Source organism: Erinaceus europaeus, unplaced genomic scaffold, assembly GCF_950295315.1.
Source record: "Erinaceus europaeus unplaced genomic scaffold, mEriEur2.1 scaffold_418, whole genome shotgun sequence".
Taxonomy (NCBI): Eukaryota; Metazoa; Chordata; class Mammalia; order Eulipotyphla; family Erinaceidae; genus Erinaceus; species Erinaceus europaeus.
The window spans coordinates 1-15701 of record NW_026647776.1 but is presented as its reverse complement, the minus strand read 5'-3'; positions in this window follow the sequence as shown (position 1 = coordinate 15701).

The following is a 15701-nucleotide window of genomic DNA, read 5'->3' as shown; positions in this document are numbered from 1 at the left end:
TTTCTCTTTTGTTGCCCTTGTTGTTTTATCTGTTTTATCGTTGTTATGGCTATTATTGTTGTTATTGATGTCATTGTTGTTGAAGACAGAGAGAAATGGAGAAAGGAGGGGAAGACAAAGTGGGGGAGGTGGGGAGAGAAAGACACCTGCAGGTGGGGAGCCAGGGTTTCAAACCGGGATCCTTACTAGGGTCCTTGCACTTTGCGCCATGTGCATCTAACCCACTGCTACCGCCCGATCCCCGAAGCACCAGTTCTTACTGGTAGCCTTATCTGGTCCATGGTTCCAGATCCAGGTCCTATGGCCTTGGGAACAGGATTAGCCTTGATGCTAAGAGCGCCCAAGTCTTTGGAACTGTAAGGGAAGCAGCATGGAGAGCAAATCAGATAAAAGACAGGCAAATCACCTACCAGCTATTCTGACTTCCTGTTGCATCGCCTTTGCCCCTCACTAACTAGGAACCAGAGATACATGTTTTTTTTATCTGCCCTAAGTGCAAGTACACATACTACCAACACTTAGAACTATGTGCATAGGAATATCTTTATTTCCAATCACTTCGGGCATGTTTCATACAACTGTAGAATTGTCTTAGTATTAGATTTTTTGTTTTTGTTTTTTAACGAGAGCACTGCTCAGCTCTGGTTTATGGTGGTGCTGGGGACTGAACCTGGGACTACCGAGCCTCAAGCACAAACGCCTTTTTGCATAACCATTATGACATCTCCACAACCCTTGTTCTAGTATTAGAAAGAGATTGTTTCCACTGAGTTCAAATAGCTCCTTAATAAACATTTACTCATGAATGAGAAAGAGAGAGGAAAAAAAAAAAAACAGTATCCTTTTTACACATGTGATGCCAGGGATCAAACGCAGAACCTCTTTTTTTTTATTTTTTATATTTATTTATTTACCCTGTTGTTGCCCTTGTTTGTTTTTTTCGTTGTTGTTAGTGATGTCGTCGTTGTAGGATAGGACAGAGAGAAATGGAGACAGGAGGGGAAGACAGAGAGGGGGAGAGAAAGACAACTGCAGATCTGCTTCACCATGTGTGAAGCGATGCCCCTGCAGGTAGGGAACTGGGAGCTCGAACCCGGGTCCTTATGTGGGTCCTTGCACTTTGTGCCACTTGCACTTAACCTGCTGCGCTACTGTCCGACTCCCAGAACCTCTTACTTCTAAGTCTAGTACTACAGTCATAAACTATAGTTAACCAATGCATAAACTATAGTAGTCAGTACCATAAACTCCATCAAGGTAGTAATCCTGTCTATTTCTTGGTTACCTTTCCTTTCCAGAGATCAACAAAAACCTTGTTGAGGTGTGCAGAGTGAATGAACAGTAATTTCAAAAATCTGAATGAGTTGTTGAAAATAACCCAACTTCTAAACACTATTCCCCCTGCCACACTGATCTCTAATTTTGATAGAACTTCAAATTAAGATTTTCATTTACAAACTGCAAAACAGTGGTAGTAGATAAAATTTAAAACTATCAAGCCTGAGATCTCAAGTTTAATCCCTGGCATTACATGTGCCAGAGTGATGCTCTAATTCTCTCCTCTCTCTCTCTCTTTCTCTCTCCCTTTCAAAAATAAATATTTTTAAATAAGGAAGAAAAGGGGTATTGAAATAACTCACTTGAACAATGCACTGCTTTGCCATGTGCATAATCCAGGCTTGGGGCCAGACCAGGGCGCTCCTCTGCTGGGCATAGAGGCCATCTCAGTGATGTGGTCTGCTGGGCTTAGAGATCATCTCAGAGATGTGGTCTGCTGGGGACTTAGAGACCATCTCAGAGATGTGGTCTGCTGGGGACTTAGAGGCCATCTCAGAGATGTGGTCTGCTGGTGACTTAGAGGCCATCTCAGAGATGTGGTCTGCTGGTGACTTAGAGGCCATCTCAGAGATGCCGTCTGCTGGGTTTAGAGACCATCTCAGAGATGCCGTCTGCTGGGTTTAGAGAACATCTCAATAGATGCGGTCTGCTGGGCTTAGAGACCATCTCAGAGATGGGGTCTGCTGGGCTTAGAGGCCATCTCAGAGATGTGGTCTGCTGGGGGCTTAGAGATCATCTCAGAGATGTGGTCTGCTAGGCTTAGAGGCCATCTGAGAGATGTGGTCTGATGGGGACTTAGAGGCCATCTCAGAGATGTGGTCTGCTGGGCTTAGAGACCATCTCAGAGATGTGGTCTGCTGGAGGCTTAGAGATCATCTCAGAGATGTGATCTGCTGGGGGCTTAGAGATCATCTCAGAGATGTGGTCTGCTGGTGACTTAGAGGCCATCTCAGAGATGTGGTCTGCTGGTGACTTAGAGGCCATCTCAGAGATGTGGTCTGCTGGGCTTAGAGACCATCTCAGAGATGTGGTCTGCTGGTGACTTAGAGGCCATCTCAGAGATGTGGTCTGCTGGGCTTAGAGATCATCTCAGAGATGTGGTCTGCTGGTGACTTAGAGGCCATCTCAGAGATGTGGTCTGCTGGGCTTAGAGACCATCTCAGAGATGCTGTCTGCTGGGCTTAGAGACCATCTCAGAGATGCTGTCTGCTGGGCTTAGAGGCCATCTCAGGGATGTGGTCTGCTGGGCTTAGAGGCCATCTCAGGGATGTGGTCTGCTGGGCTTAGAGGCCATCTCAGAGACGTGGTCTGATGGGCTTAGAGACCATCTCAGAGATGCCGTCTGCTGGGCTTAGAGAACATCTCAATAGATGCGGTCTGCTGGGTTTAGAGACCATCTCAGAGATGTGGTCTGATGGGGACTTAGAGGCCATCTCAGAGATGTGGTCTGCTGGGCTTAGAGGCCATCTCAGAGATGTGGTCTGATGGGCTTAGAGACCATCTCAGAGATGCCGTCTGCTGGGCTTAGAGAACATCTCAATAGATGCGGTCTGCTGGGTTTAGAGACCATCTCAGAGATGTGGTCTGCTGGGTTTAGAGGCCATCTCAGAGATGTGGTCTGACCCGGGGCTGCCGCCGAAACCTCTCTAAAGGGCACTGCATTTTCACAGCAGGACCCGCTTCTGTGGGAACTGTGACTCAGTTCCCTCTCGTACTTCACACAAGAACTTTTCCGATGGGCGACGTGTGCATACACTCTGCAAGACTCTGGAATCAGGGCCGGGCGGTGGCGCACGCGGCTGAGCGCACATGTTACAACGCACAAAGACCTGGGTTCGAGCCCCTGGTCTCCACCTGCAGGGGGAAAACAAGCCGGAAACCGCAGGGGCGCAGGCAGACCTGAGTGGGTCGCGGGGGCAGGTGCTGGGCCCCCAGACGGCAGTGACACGCAGACACCTTCGCTCCAAAATGAGCCTCGGTCGCGACGCTCAGGACCGCGAGTCCGACCCTGCCCGCCCCCGTCGCCATCTCCGCGCGGCCTCCGACCGCGACCAGGGGCTCCAGCCTCGCCGGTGCGGGTCTCGGCGTCTGCAGGGCGGCCCCCACCCACGCGGGGCGGGACGGCAGCACGTCGCGTCGCGACTGGGACAACAACAAGACGGACGCCGCGCCCTGAGTCACAGTTCGCGAGCTTCAGGAAGCTGTTTGCGGCCGCACCGACGCCCCAGCTCCGCTCAAAGCGCCGCCCACGCTGTCCCTGGACAGACAGCACCCCGCCCCGGCGCCGCGCCCCGCTCCCAGACACGCCCCAGACACCCCGCCCCCAGACACGCCCCCGGACACGCCCCCAGACAACCCGCCCGTGGACACGCCCACAGACACGCCCCCAGACACAACGCCCCCAGACACCCCGCCCCCCAGACACGCCCCAGACACGCCCCCAGACAACCCGCCCCAGACACCCCGCCCACAGACACCCGCCCCCCCCCCGACACGCCCCAGACACCGCCCCCAGACACGCCCCCAGACACCCCGCCCACAGACACCCCGCTCACAGACCCGCCCCAGACACGCCCCAGACACCCCGCCCACAGACACGCCCCAGACACGCCCCCAGATAACCCGCCCATAGACACGCCCACAGACACCCCGCCCCACCAGACACGCCCCCAGACACCCCGCCCACAGACCCGCCCCAGACACACCCCCAGACACGCCGCCCCAGACACCCCGCCCACAGAGACCCGCCCCCCCAGACACCACCCCCCCAGACACGCCCCCAGACAACGCCCCCAGACACCCCGCCCAGACACGCCCCCAGACACCCCACCCCGCCCCGCCCCGCTCCCAGACACGCCCCCAGACACCCCGCCCCCTCCACAGACGCCCCTCCCCCAGACACCGCCCCGCCCCCTCCACAGACGCCCCGCCCCCAGACACCGCCCCGCCCCCTCCACAGACGCCCCGCCCCCAGACACCGCCCCGCCCCCTCCACAGACAACCCTCCCCCAGACACCGCCCCGCCCCCTCCACAGACGCCCCGCCCCCAGACACCGCCCCGCCCCCTCCACAGACAACCCTCCCCCAGACACCGCCCCGCCCCCTCCACAGACGCCCCGCCCCGCAGGCCGTCGTCGCGGGTCATGGCAGCGGCCCGCCTCGCCCCGCGGGCTCCGGGTTTCCTCCCCCCCGCGCAGGTGCGGACGCGCGACCCGCCCCCGGACCCGCGCCGCCGCCCGCGTTGCCATGACGACAGGCGCCCGGGGGCGGGGAGGAAGTGACGCGACGGCCGCCGTCGGGCCACGTGACCCGCGCTGTTTTGACAGGGCGGCCGCGGAGAGCCGGGCGCGGGCCTCGGCGTGACCCGGGCAGCTGGGCGGGCGGCGGGCGGCGGGGCCGAGAGGCGCGGGTGAGGCGGGGACGCGGCGGGCGGCGCAGGTCCGTGGGGCGGCGGAGCCGGAGCGACCGCCCGGGGGACGCGGGGCCGCCGGCCGCTGTCACCGCCACCCCGGCCGCCCAGGGTTCGAGCAGGCGACCGGCCCTTCGCCCTCCGCCCTCCGCGGCCGCACGTCTGCAGGCGGCATGAAGCCCGGGCAAGGTGAGGCTGCGCCGCGCAGGGCCGGGACGTCTCTTCCCGCCTCCTGCCTCCCCTGCCCCCTGCCCCCTGCCCCTCTGCCCCCCTGCCCCCTCTCCTTCCCCTGCCCCCCTGCCCCCTCTCCTTCCCCTGCCCCCCTGTCCCCTCTCCTTCCCCTGCCCCCCTGTCCCCTCTCCTTCCCCTGCCCCCCTGCCCCCTCTCCTTCCCCTGCCCCCCTGTCCCCTCTCCTTCCCCTGCCCCCCTGTCCCCTCTCCTTCCCCTGCCCCCCTGCCCCCTCTCCTTCCCCTGCCCCCCTGCCCCCTCTCCTTCCCCTGCCCCCCTGTCCCCTCTCCTTCCCCTGCCCCCCTGTCCCCTCTCCTTCCCCTGCCCCCCTGCCCCCTCTCCTTCCCCTGCCCCCCTGTCCCCTCTCCTTCCCCTGCCCCCCTGTCCCCTCTCCTTCCCCTGCCCCCCTGTCCCCTCTCCTTCCCCTGCCCCCCTGTCCCCTCTCCTTCCCCTGCCCCCCTGTCCCCTCTCCTTCCCCTGCCCCCCTGTCCCCTCTCCTTCCCCTGCCCCCCTGCCCCCTCTCCTTCCCCTGCCCCCCTGTCCCCTCTCCTTCCCCGGCCCCCCTGTCCCCTCTCCTTCCCCTGCCCCCCTGCCCCCTCTCCTTCCCCTGCCCCCCTGTCCCCTCTCCTTCCCCTGCCCCCCTGTCCCCTCTCCTTCCCCTGCCCCCCTGTCCCCTCTCCTTCCCCTGCTCCCCTGTCCCCTCTCCTTCCCCTGCCCCCCTGTCCCCTCTCCTTCCCCGGCCCCCCTGTCCCCTCTCCTTCCCCGGCCCCCCTGTCCCCTCTCCTTCCCCTGCTCCCCTGTCCCCTCTCCTTCCCCTGCCCCCCTGCCCCCTCTCCTTCCCCTGCCCCCCTGTCCCCTCTCCTTCCCCTGCCCCCCTGTCCCCTCTCCTTCCCCTGCCCCCCTGTCCCCTCTCCTTCCCCTGCCCCCCTGCCCCCTCTCCTTCCCCTGCCCCCCTGCCCCCTCTCCTTCCCCTGCCCCCCTGTCCCCTCTCCTTCCCCTGCCCCCCTGTCCCCTCTCCTTCCCCTGCCCCCCTGCCCCCTCTCCTTCCCCGGCCCCCCTGTCCCCTCTCCTTCCCCTGCCCCCCTGCCCCCTCTCCTTCCCCTGCCCCCCTGCCCCCTCTCCTTCCCCTGCCCCCCTGTCCCCTCTCCTTCCCCTGCCCCCCTGTCCCCTCTCCTTCCCCTGCCCCCCTGTCCCCTCTCCTTCCCCTGCCCCCCTGCCCCCTCTCCTTCCCCGGCCCCCCTGTCCCCTCTCCTTCCCCTGCCCCCCTGTCCCCTCTCCTTCCCCTGCCCCCCTGTCCCCTCTCCTTCCCCTGCTCCCCTGTCCCCTCTCCTTCCCCTGCCCCCCTGTCCCCTCTCCTTCCCCTGCCCCCCTGTCCCCTCTCCTTCCCCTGCCCCCCTGTCCCCTCTCCTTCCCCTGCCCCCCTGTCCCCTCTCCTTCCCCTGCCCCCCTGTCCCCTCTCCTTCCCCTGCCCCCCTGCCCCCTCTCCTTCCCTCTCCCTCCTCTCCTTCCCTCTCCCTCCTCTCCTTCCCTCTGCCCCTCTCCTTCCTTTCCCTCCTCTCCTTCCCTCTCCCTCCTCTCCTTCCTCTCCTTCTTCTCCCTCTTTCTCCTTCCCATCTCCCTGCTTCTCTATCTCCTCTCCTTCCTCCCCCTTCCTCTCCTTCCTCTCCCTCTCCCTCCTTCTCCTTCTCCCCTCCCCTCTCCCCCTCTCCCTTCCTCTCCCTCCTTGTCCCTCTCCCCCCCACTCTCTCTTTCCCCACCCCCTTCCCCCTCTCCCCCACCCCTCTTCCCATCCCCCTTCCTCTCTCACCCTCTCCCATGTCTCCCTCTCCCCTCTCTCTCTCCCTCCATCCACTCCCCCTTTCTGGGACCCACCTGAGCAGGTGCTGAGTTGACTCCAAGGAGGGAATCAGGACCAGGAGAAGCGACCCTGCAGGGCCTCGGCCAGAAACCACCCACATTGTTCACTTCAACTTTGATTTTGAATTCGCAGGTCTTTCTGACTTGAGACTTGGGGCCCAGTAAATAGAGAAACTTCTGGCTTGCCCGGGGTTCACCTGTGTTTTGTTTCTGCTTGATGAGTTGTGTTTGCTTTGAAAAGGGAGAGAGGCCAGAGCACTGGCCCATGGCGGATCCCAGTGCCAGGTCCTGAGCTCCGGACAGACAGCCAGGGCTTCAGCACCTCGCTGCCCTAGGCCCGAGGTGCTGTGTGGCTGCAGGCAGACCGGGGGCCGGGCCTGTCAGTCAGTGAGCAGACAGACGGGAGCACTGGGACCCGTGCAGAGCGGCTGCGAGTCAGTGAGCAGGCAGACGGGAGCAGTGGGACCCGTGCAGAGCGGCTGCGAGTCAGTGAGCAGACAGACGGGAGCACTGGGACCCGTGCAGAGCGGCTGCGAGTCAGTGAGCAGACAGACGGGAGCACTGGGACCCGTGCAGAGCGGCTGCGAGTCAGTGAGCAGACAGACGGGAGCACTGGGACCCGTGCAGAGCGGCTGCGAGTCAGTGAGCAGACAGACGGGAGCACTGGGACCCGTGCAGAGCGGCTGCGAGTCAGTGAGCAGACAGACGGGAGCACTGGGACCCGTGCAGAGCGGCTGCGAGTCAGTGAGCAGACAGACGGGAGCACTGGGACCCGTGCAGAGCGGCTGCGAGTCAGTGAGCAGACAGACGGGAGCACTGGGACCCGTGCAGAGCGGCTGCGAGTCAGTGAGCAGACAGACGGGAGCACTGGGACCCGTGCAGAGCGGCTGCGAGTCAGTGAGCAGACAGACGGGAGCACTGGGACCCGTGCAGAGCGGCTGCGAGTCAGTGAGCAGACAGACGGGAGCACTGGGACCCGTGCAGAGCGGCTGCGAGTCAGTGAGCAGACAGACGGGAGCACTGGGACCCGTGCAGAGCGGCTGCCAGTCAGTGAGCAGACAGACGGGAGCAGTGGGACCTGTGCAGAGCGGCTGCCAGTCAGTGAGCAGACAGACGGGAGCACTGGGACCCGTGCGGAGCGGCTGCGAGTCAGTGAGCAGACAGACGGGAGCACTGGGACCCGTGCGGAGCGGCTGCGAGTCAGTGAGCAGACAGACGGGAGCACTGGGACCCGTGCAGAGCGGCTGCGAGTCAGTGAGCAGACAGACGGGAGCACTGGGACCCGTGCAGAGCGGCTGCGAGTCAGTGAGCAGACAGACGGGAGCACTGGGACCCGTGCAGAGCGGCTGCGAGTCAGTGAGCAGACAGACGGGAGCACTGGGACCCGTGCAGAGCGGCTGCGAGTCAGTGAGCAGACAGACGGGAGCACTGGGACCCGTGCAGAGCGGCTGCGAGTCAGTGAGCAGACAGACGGGAGCACTGGGACCCGTGCAGAGCGGCTGCGAGTCAGTGAGCAGACAGACGGGAGCAGTGGGACCCGTGCAGAGCGGCTGCGAGTCAGTGAGCAGACAGACGGGAGCAGTGGGACCCGTGCAGAGCGGCTGCGAGTCAGTGAGCAGACAGACGGGAGTACTGGGACCCGTGCAGAGCGGCTGCCAGTCAGTGAGCAGACAGACGGGAGCACTGGGACCCGTGCAGAGCGGCTGCGAGTCAGTGAGCAGACAGACGGGAGTACTGGGACCCGTGCAGAGCGGCTGCGAGTCAGTGAGCAGACAGACGGGAGCACTGGGACCCGTGCAGAGCGGCTGCCAGTCAGTGAGCAGACAGACGGGAGCACTGGGACCCGTGCAGAGCGGCTGCGAGTCAGTGAGCAGACAGACGGGAGCACTGGGACCCGTGCGGAGCGGCTGCCAGTCAGTGAGCAGACAGACGGGAGCACTGGGACCCGTGCAGAGCGGCTGCGAGTCAGTGAGCAGACAGACGGGAGCACTGGGACCCGTGCAGAGCGGCTGCGAGTCAGTGAGCAGACAGACGGGAGCACTGGGACCCGTGCAGAGCGGCTGCCAGTCAGTGAGCAGGCAGACGGGAGCACTGGGACCCGTGCAGAGCGGCTGCGAGTCAGTGAGCAGACAGACGGGAGCAGTGGACCTGTGCAGAGCAGCAGGTCGGAAGACTCACAGATCATCTGGCCTGAGGCCCTGGAACCCAGACATAGTTCCCAGCGCCGCCATAATCCTGACATTAAAAAAAAAGGCGTCTTTTCCTTTCTATACCTGTATTACAGCGTCAGAGAATACTACGTATTATACTTGGTTGTCTGAGAACTTCATAGGAATTGAAAACTCATTTATCAATCGCTGATTAACGCCAAGACCCAAGTGTAGATGCTTCTAACCAGAGTTAGAACTGAAAGAAGATGGAGATTTGCTTCCAGGGGCATTTTAGGAGGATTGTTGTTCTTGGTAGGGCGTTGCATTCAGCCACAGAACTTAGATCTCAGACTCTAAGCCCCAGGCATGCTAAGCTGTCTTCATGTGCTGCCTGCTTCTTGGCTGGGGGCAGGGCAGAGTGGAGACCAGTGGGCTTTCCCTGCGCGCTTTCTGAAAGCTGATTGGAAACAGAAGTTTTCTGCTCAAAGCTTATCTTTGATTTTCGTATATTGTAATGTGTACTGGAGATAACTTTTTAGTTCTGTGTTTAGTTGCCATGGTGAGCTATTTCTTAAAACTAGCCAGGTCGGTGTGAAGTGTTAGAAAGTGTCCGGCTGCCTGGCAGGTTGCCTGTGGGGTCGGCCAAGTTGTGACATCGAGGTTACATCACTGACTTTGGAAAAATGGCACCAAGGTCACCAGTTGCTTCTCAGAGTAAACAAGCAAATAAAATCAAGGTCTCTTACAGCTTGTAAGCAGTTTGAAAAGTAGCATTTGTATGCATCCTAGACTTCAGCCAGCCCCAAGTGCTGATAAGTTTCTAGTTAGATCCTGAGATTAGGTTACTAGGGGAAAATAAGTCTGTTTGACACAACTAAAGTAATTTTTCTTTAAAATTGTAGACTTTCTTTAGTATCTGGTGAAATTACAAGTTTAGCTGTGTGGTTCTGTTTCATAGTGATGTATAAAAATATTACTAGGCTTTCTTTTTTTTTTTTTTCCCTACCAGAGCACTGCTTTGCTCTTGTTTATGGTGTTGTAGGGGATTGAACCTGGGACTCTGGAGCCTCAGGCATAAGAGTCTCTTTGCATAACCATTATGCTATCTACTCCCACCCTACTTGGCTTTCTTTTGACTGAGAGTTAAGAAAGCTATTTTCAATGCAAAGTGGTAAGAAAACACTAAAGTTCTTACCAAAATACACAGGTCCCTCACTCTGCAATGTGTAGTTTCTGTTCTATTTCTGTCTTTCAAAATTGCTGTCACTGATTTCTTGTCCCACTGTTGGAAATGTACAGTTGTAGGTAACATTTAGCTAGGCTATAACAAACTTTTTTCTTCCTACATTGCTGTCTAATGTAGAAACTATTCTGTATGAGTACATTTCCTGGATAATTGAAACTTTACTCTTCAAATAATGAAAATATTTTCTGTTGCCACAATTACATGTAAGCAGGCCTCTAAACCAGTGCTGCTTCCTTACCCTTAAAAAACTAATACAGGGTCACGGTAGTTGAGCTTTGATTTGATGAGTGAAAATTGTTATGAGTTTCAGCTTTGTACTCTGTCCTGATTTATAAATGTCCTACAGAGATATTTAAATTTATGAGGTTGTTTTTTTTGTTTTGTTTTGTTTTGTTTTTGCCTCTAGTATAAACCACTTCAGGCTGTTTGTGATCAAATCTGAGTTTTTACATCCCCAGGTTGTCAATAGCCTTTTTTTTTTTTTTTTTTTTTTAGCTTCTGGGCTAAAGAGCTAGAAAAATGTACTTAGCAGTGAGTTCTCTATAAAGTGGTGGAACTCTACCGGGATTCAGATGTGATCAGTATGTGAATTCCAGTCAAAGTTTCTAAATTAAAGTTCAGTGGGCACCTCTGATCCTATGTCATAGTTAGATGGCTTAGTTGTCTAGTTGAAGTATAAAAGTATAAGTGAGAAATTATGTAAATTAGTATGCTTGATTATTTCACCTGTCTCGTGATATAGGCCCAAGGTCTTTGAGGGTGAAATGGAGTCTGTTGTTCAGAGTTAGATATGATCTTTCTTATATAAGCCGCATCAATTATGTGTACCTAAAGATTGCTAACTTTGGTTTCTTAGATGAAATCAAACCTTGCAGAACGATCTTTTCTATCAAAATTCTCTCTCTCTCTTTTTTTTACTGGAATTCTGGTGGTGTTGTAGGGAAGTGAACCTGGGACTTTGGGACCTCAGACATGAGAGTCCCTTTGCATAAAATTCTTAAGAATTCATTTGTTCATGTGTCACCCATTTTGTGGGTGTTTTGTGTACACATAAGTCAATAGCGATTGGAGGGATGCCTTTCAACCTACCAGAGTGGTATCTGTGTGTGCGCTCCCCCCATAAGTAAGAGTAGCAAAGTAGCGCATCTGACCCTGGCAGACTTTTTTTCTCGCTAGATAGACGGGGAGGAAAGGGGGCCAGATACTACAGCAGCACGTGTGAAGCTTCTCCCCTTTGCATGGTGCTCCCATGTGTCAGCCAGGGGCTCAGACACAGGTCCTCACACATGGAGATGTGAGCGCTCTGCCTAGTGAGCCAACTCCTGGCCCTACCTACTATTTATCTAGTTTAGTTATATTACAGTGGCAGAACAGATTTGGGAAAAGCCACTGGGTTCCAGTTAAACCTTCAGCTCTGGTGAGGTAGAATTGTGCAGGCAACCAGGAAATACCCTCCAGGTATCTGTCCCTGTGCTTTGCCTCAGGTGTAGAGAGCATGGATGGGTCTTCCTGGATGATGAGTGGAGGAGAGAGCTTGGGGGGGGGGGGATAATAGCATAATGGTCATGCAACCAAACCAAACAAACAACCTTTTACCCTGAGGCTACAAGGTCCCAGTTTCAATCCTCTAGTACCCTACTATAAACCAGAGTGAGTTGTCTGGTTTAAAATAGAAAGTGGAAAAGCAAAATAAATAAGGAGAACACCTGACACACTTTGAGACAGTTTAGGCACTACTGTCTAGCTTGATGACCACATTTCACAGTGATGAGCAGACTTCTCCCGTAGTCCAAAGTGAGTATGGCCTTCCTCGGACACTGCTTACCTATTGAGAACATTTCTTTTGTCAGCCAGTGAAAATCAAACAGTAGGAATAAGGACACATTTGGGGGCAGGTGGAGGGTAGAAATCATGAGTAAATTAAATGGAGCAGCCATTTGCTAAATGCCCTCATGGCGGTGGTAGCGCTGTCACTAACACTGGTGTGTACAGGCGGTGTTCCAGACACTTTCAAGAAGTTTTAATCTGTAGCTCATCTCACCCTCTGCGCAATACAAGTCGATGTCATTGTCAAGGCTGTTTTATAGATAAATGAAACAGTTATAGAAAGGCTTGGTGACTTTCCCAAGGCTATGCAATAGTAAGAGGGCTCACCTGGATTTGGAGCAAGCTGAGATCAGTGTTTATGACCCTCTGACTGGCGATTATAAGTTGTGTTACAATGTTGCAAGGCCTTGGAACAAAAATAGTTTTAAAATAGCCTTAAACACTCAGGACCAGCAAAAATAGCTCACTTGGATCATCATGACCCAGGTTCAAGCCTGGCCCCCACAGAACTGGAGGAAGCTTTAATGCTGGAGTTGATTGCCCTAACTTTTCTTTGTGTCTATCTAAAAAAAATAAAATAGCCTAAAGCAGTGAAGCCCCAGAGATAAGGGGGGGGGGGGAGAGGGAGGAAGATTCAAAGTAGATTTGACTTAGTAAATATTAATATTTGAGGGAAGTTTCTTTAGCTTGATAATACATAAGTAATAGGACCATACCTTAAGGTTATACAGAGGACTGTATAATTTGATACATTTTCTGTGCTTCCAACAATAGCTGGATGTTAATCCAAGTAAATGATAACTATTCATTCACCATTCAAGTGTAAACTGCTGTTAGTACTATTGGACCTGCTTCTCAATACACAAGTCAGTCATTTAAGGAAAACTGGGAAAGACAAAGGGGAAACTTCTGCTGTGCGTATTTTCTGAGTGCTGTGATCTCAAGTCAGAAAAAAGGGCTGCTTTTTTTTTGGTCAGTTGTCCACTTGCAGTGATGGGTCTCAGCCTGGGAGAAATTTCCCACAGTATTTCTTAAAAAAAAACTTTCATGCCTGTGACTCGAGCGTATTATTTTCCTTAAAATGTATATGTGTGTGTAGATGTATAGATTTATAGATCATTAGTTTCATCACCAAGAGTGTACATTAAAGAAAACAAGCAAAACAAAACAAAACAAAACAAAAAAATGGGGCCAAGGAGATAGCATCCTGGTTATGCAATAGATAGCAGATTTCATGCCTGATGCTCTCAGATTGCAGGTTCAGTCCCTCCAGCCACCACCACAAGCCAGAGGTGAACAGTGCTCTGATTTCAAAACAAAAGCAAACAAACAACTATGATGCTCACTGGTGGATCTTGACACATATGTGACTCATAATTGCTGGCTTGATTCAACTTCTGAGTTTCACGTATAAGGATCTACATAGATGTTTCCTGTCTTTATCATTCAGCAGAAAGGAAATGATTCAGAAGGTAGAATGTTCTCATGTCTTTGAATGATAACTGAAGGGTAGAATGGAGAGGCTGGATAATGTGTATGTATATCAAGACAGTGACTTAAAAACTGACCTCTGCTTCAAAAAGTAAACAGATTTTTCATTTACAAACAGTCTTTATGAGAACAAGTTTGGGAGAAAAATTGCTGTCTCTGCTCAAACAGGTTTATAAAAAAATTTCTCATAGCTGTTGATTATGTAAGGCTTTTATTCACCTAAAACAGGATGGATTGAGAAAAAAATGCCAGTAGCTTGTCAAAATAGGAAACCATAATCTTCACATAGTACCAGAAGTTTCTAGCAGTAGTCTGTGTGTTTTCTCCTACTTTTCTCTTTATATGAAGATCATTCAACCCAGTAAAATTCTGGTAAGTTTTTATTTATTTATCTATTTATTTATTTATAAAAAGGAAACATTGACTAAACCATAGGATAAGAGGGGTACAACTCCACACAATTCCCACCACCAGAACTCCGTATCCCATCCCCTCCCCTGGTAGCTTTCCCATTCTCTATCCCTCTGGGAGCATGGACCCAGGGTCACTATGGGATGCAGAAGGTGGAAGGTCTGGCTTCTGTAACTGCTTCCCCGCTGAACATGGACGTTGACAGGTCGGTCCATACTCCAACCTGGCTCTCTCTTTCCCTAGCGGGGAAGGGCTCTGGGGAATCGGAGCTCCTGGACACATGGGTGGGGTTGTCTGTCCAGGGAAGTCTGGCCGGCATCATGCTAGCATCTGGAACCTGGTGTTTGAAAAGAGAGTTAACATACAAAGCCAAACAAATTGTTGAACAATTATGGATCTAAAGGCTGGAATAGTGCAGAAGTAGTGTGGGGGGTACCCACTGCAGACTATTGTGTACTTCGGCTTTCAGGTATATATTTTGCCCTAGTTTATGGATACGTGTGAACATATGCTCTCTCTCACAGGACCTGGTCTATATCTAGGTTTTGAGACTTTGTTAGGAAGTGAACCGCCTGGAATGGAATTAGAGATACTATGAAAGAAAAGGTCTCACCCGAGTGATGAAGCTGAAGGGTTGTCATTACATGCCTGACATCTCTGGACACAGTCTGAAGTGAAGCATGCTGGGGTGGCACTAGTTGTGTTGATGAGGTTGCGATCCCTAAGTTCTATCATGTCTCTCGTCTAGCCCCATTGGTCACGTTTCTGATGACCACTCAGTAGAGTGTTGCTTCAGGCATTCTTGCCTCTGCTAGAAAGCTACCTCCCTTGACTTCACATGGTCCTTCATTATCACCTTTCCCGCCTTGGTTGACTTGTTGCTTTTCAGAGGCTTCCTGTGACTACCCTTTCTAAAGAACTTCACATTAGCTGCTGCTGTTTGTTTTTTTCACATTCTTTCTTAGTATTTTAGTATTTTATTTATTATTGGATGGAAACAGTGAAACTGAGAGAGGAGGAGGAGATAGAGAGGGAAAGAGGCGGACAGACCTGCAGCCCTGCTTCACCACTCGGGAAAAGTTCCCCTGCAGATCGGATCCAGGGACTTGAACTCAGGTCTTTGCACACTGTGTCCACATAACCAGGGGTGCCGCCACCTGCCACACCAAATGCTGTTACTTTTTAAGCCAGACAGCCTTTTTCATTCTGTGTGCTTTTAGCCTGTTTGTCTCTTTCTTAGCATTCATCACATCTTACCATTATTTCTCTTTGCTGTCCTCCACAACTTGATTTTAACACCCCCACCACCGCCGCCAACAGGCAGAGCAGGTGGTGGATACAAGGGGGCTGCAAGTGCACTGGAGGTTTTCACCCTGTATTTCACCCTGTGGGGTGAATGATCGGTGTGTCTCTGTTTATGGAGCTATAGCAGCAGAACCAGATGCTAAGCAATTAGTGGTCACTGTGCTCATAAGACCTAGAACCCTGCCAGTTGAGAGATTTTCTTGATTGGTTGACTGTTAGGCTATTGTGATTTTGCACCAAATTAAAATAAAGTAACATGGGGGAGTCGGGCGGATGGCACAGCGGGTTAAGCAGGTGGTATAAAGCCCAAGGACCAGCATAATAATGCTGGTTCGAACCCCAGCTCCCCACCTGCAGGGGAGTCTCTTCACAGGTGGTGAAACAGGTCTGCAGGTGTCTTTCTCTCCCCTTCTTTGTCTCCCCCTGCCTCCATTTCTCT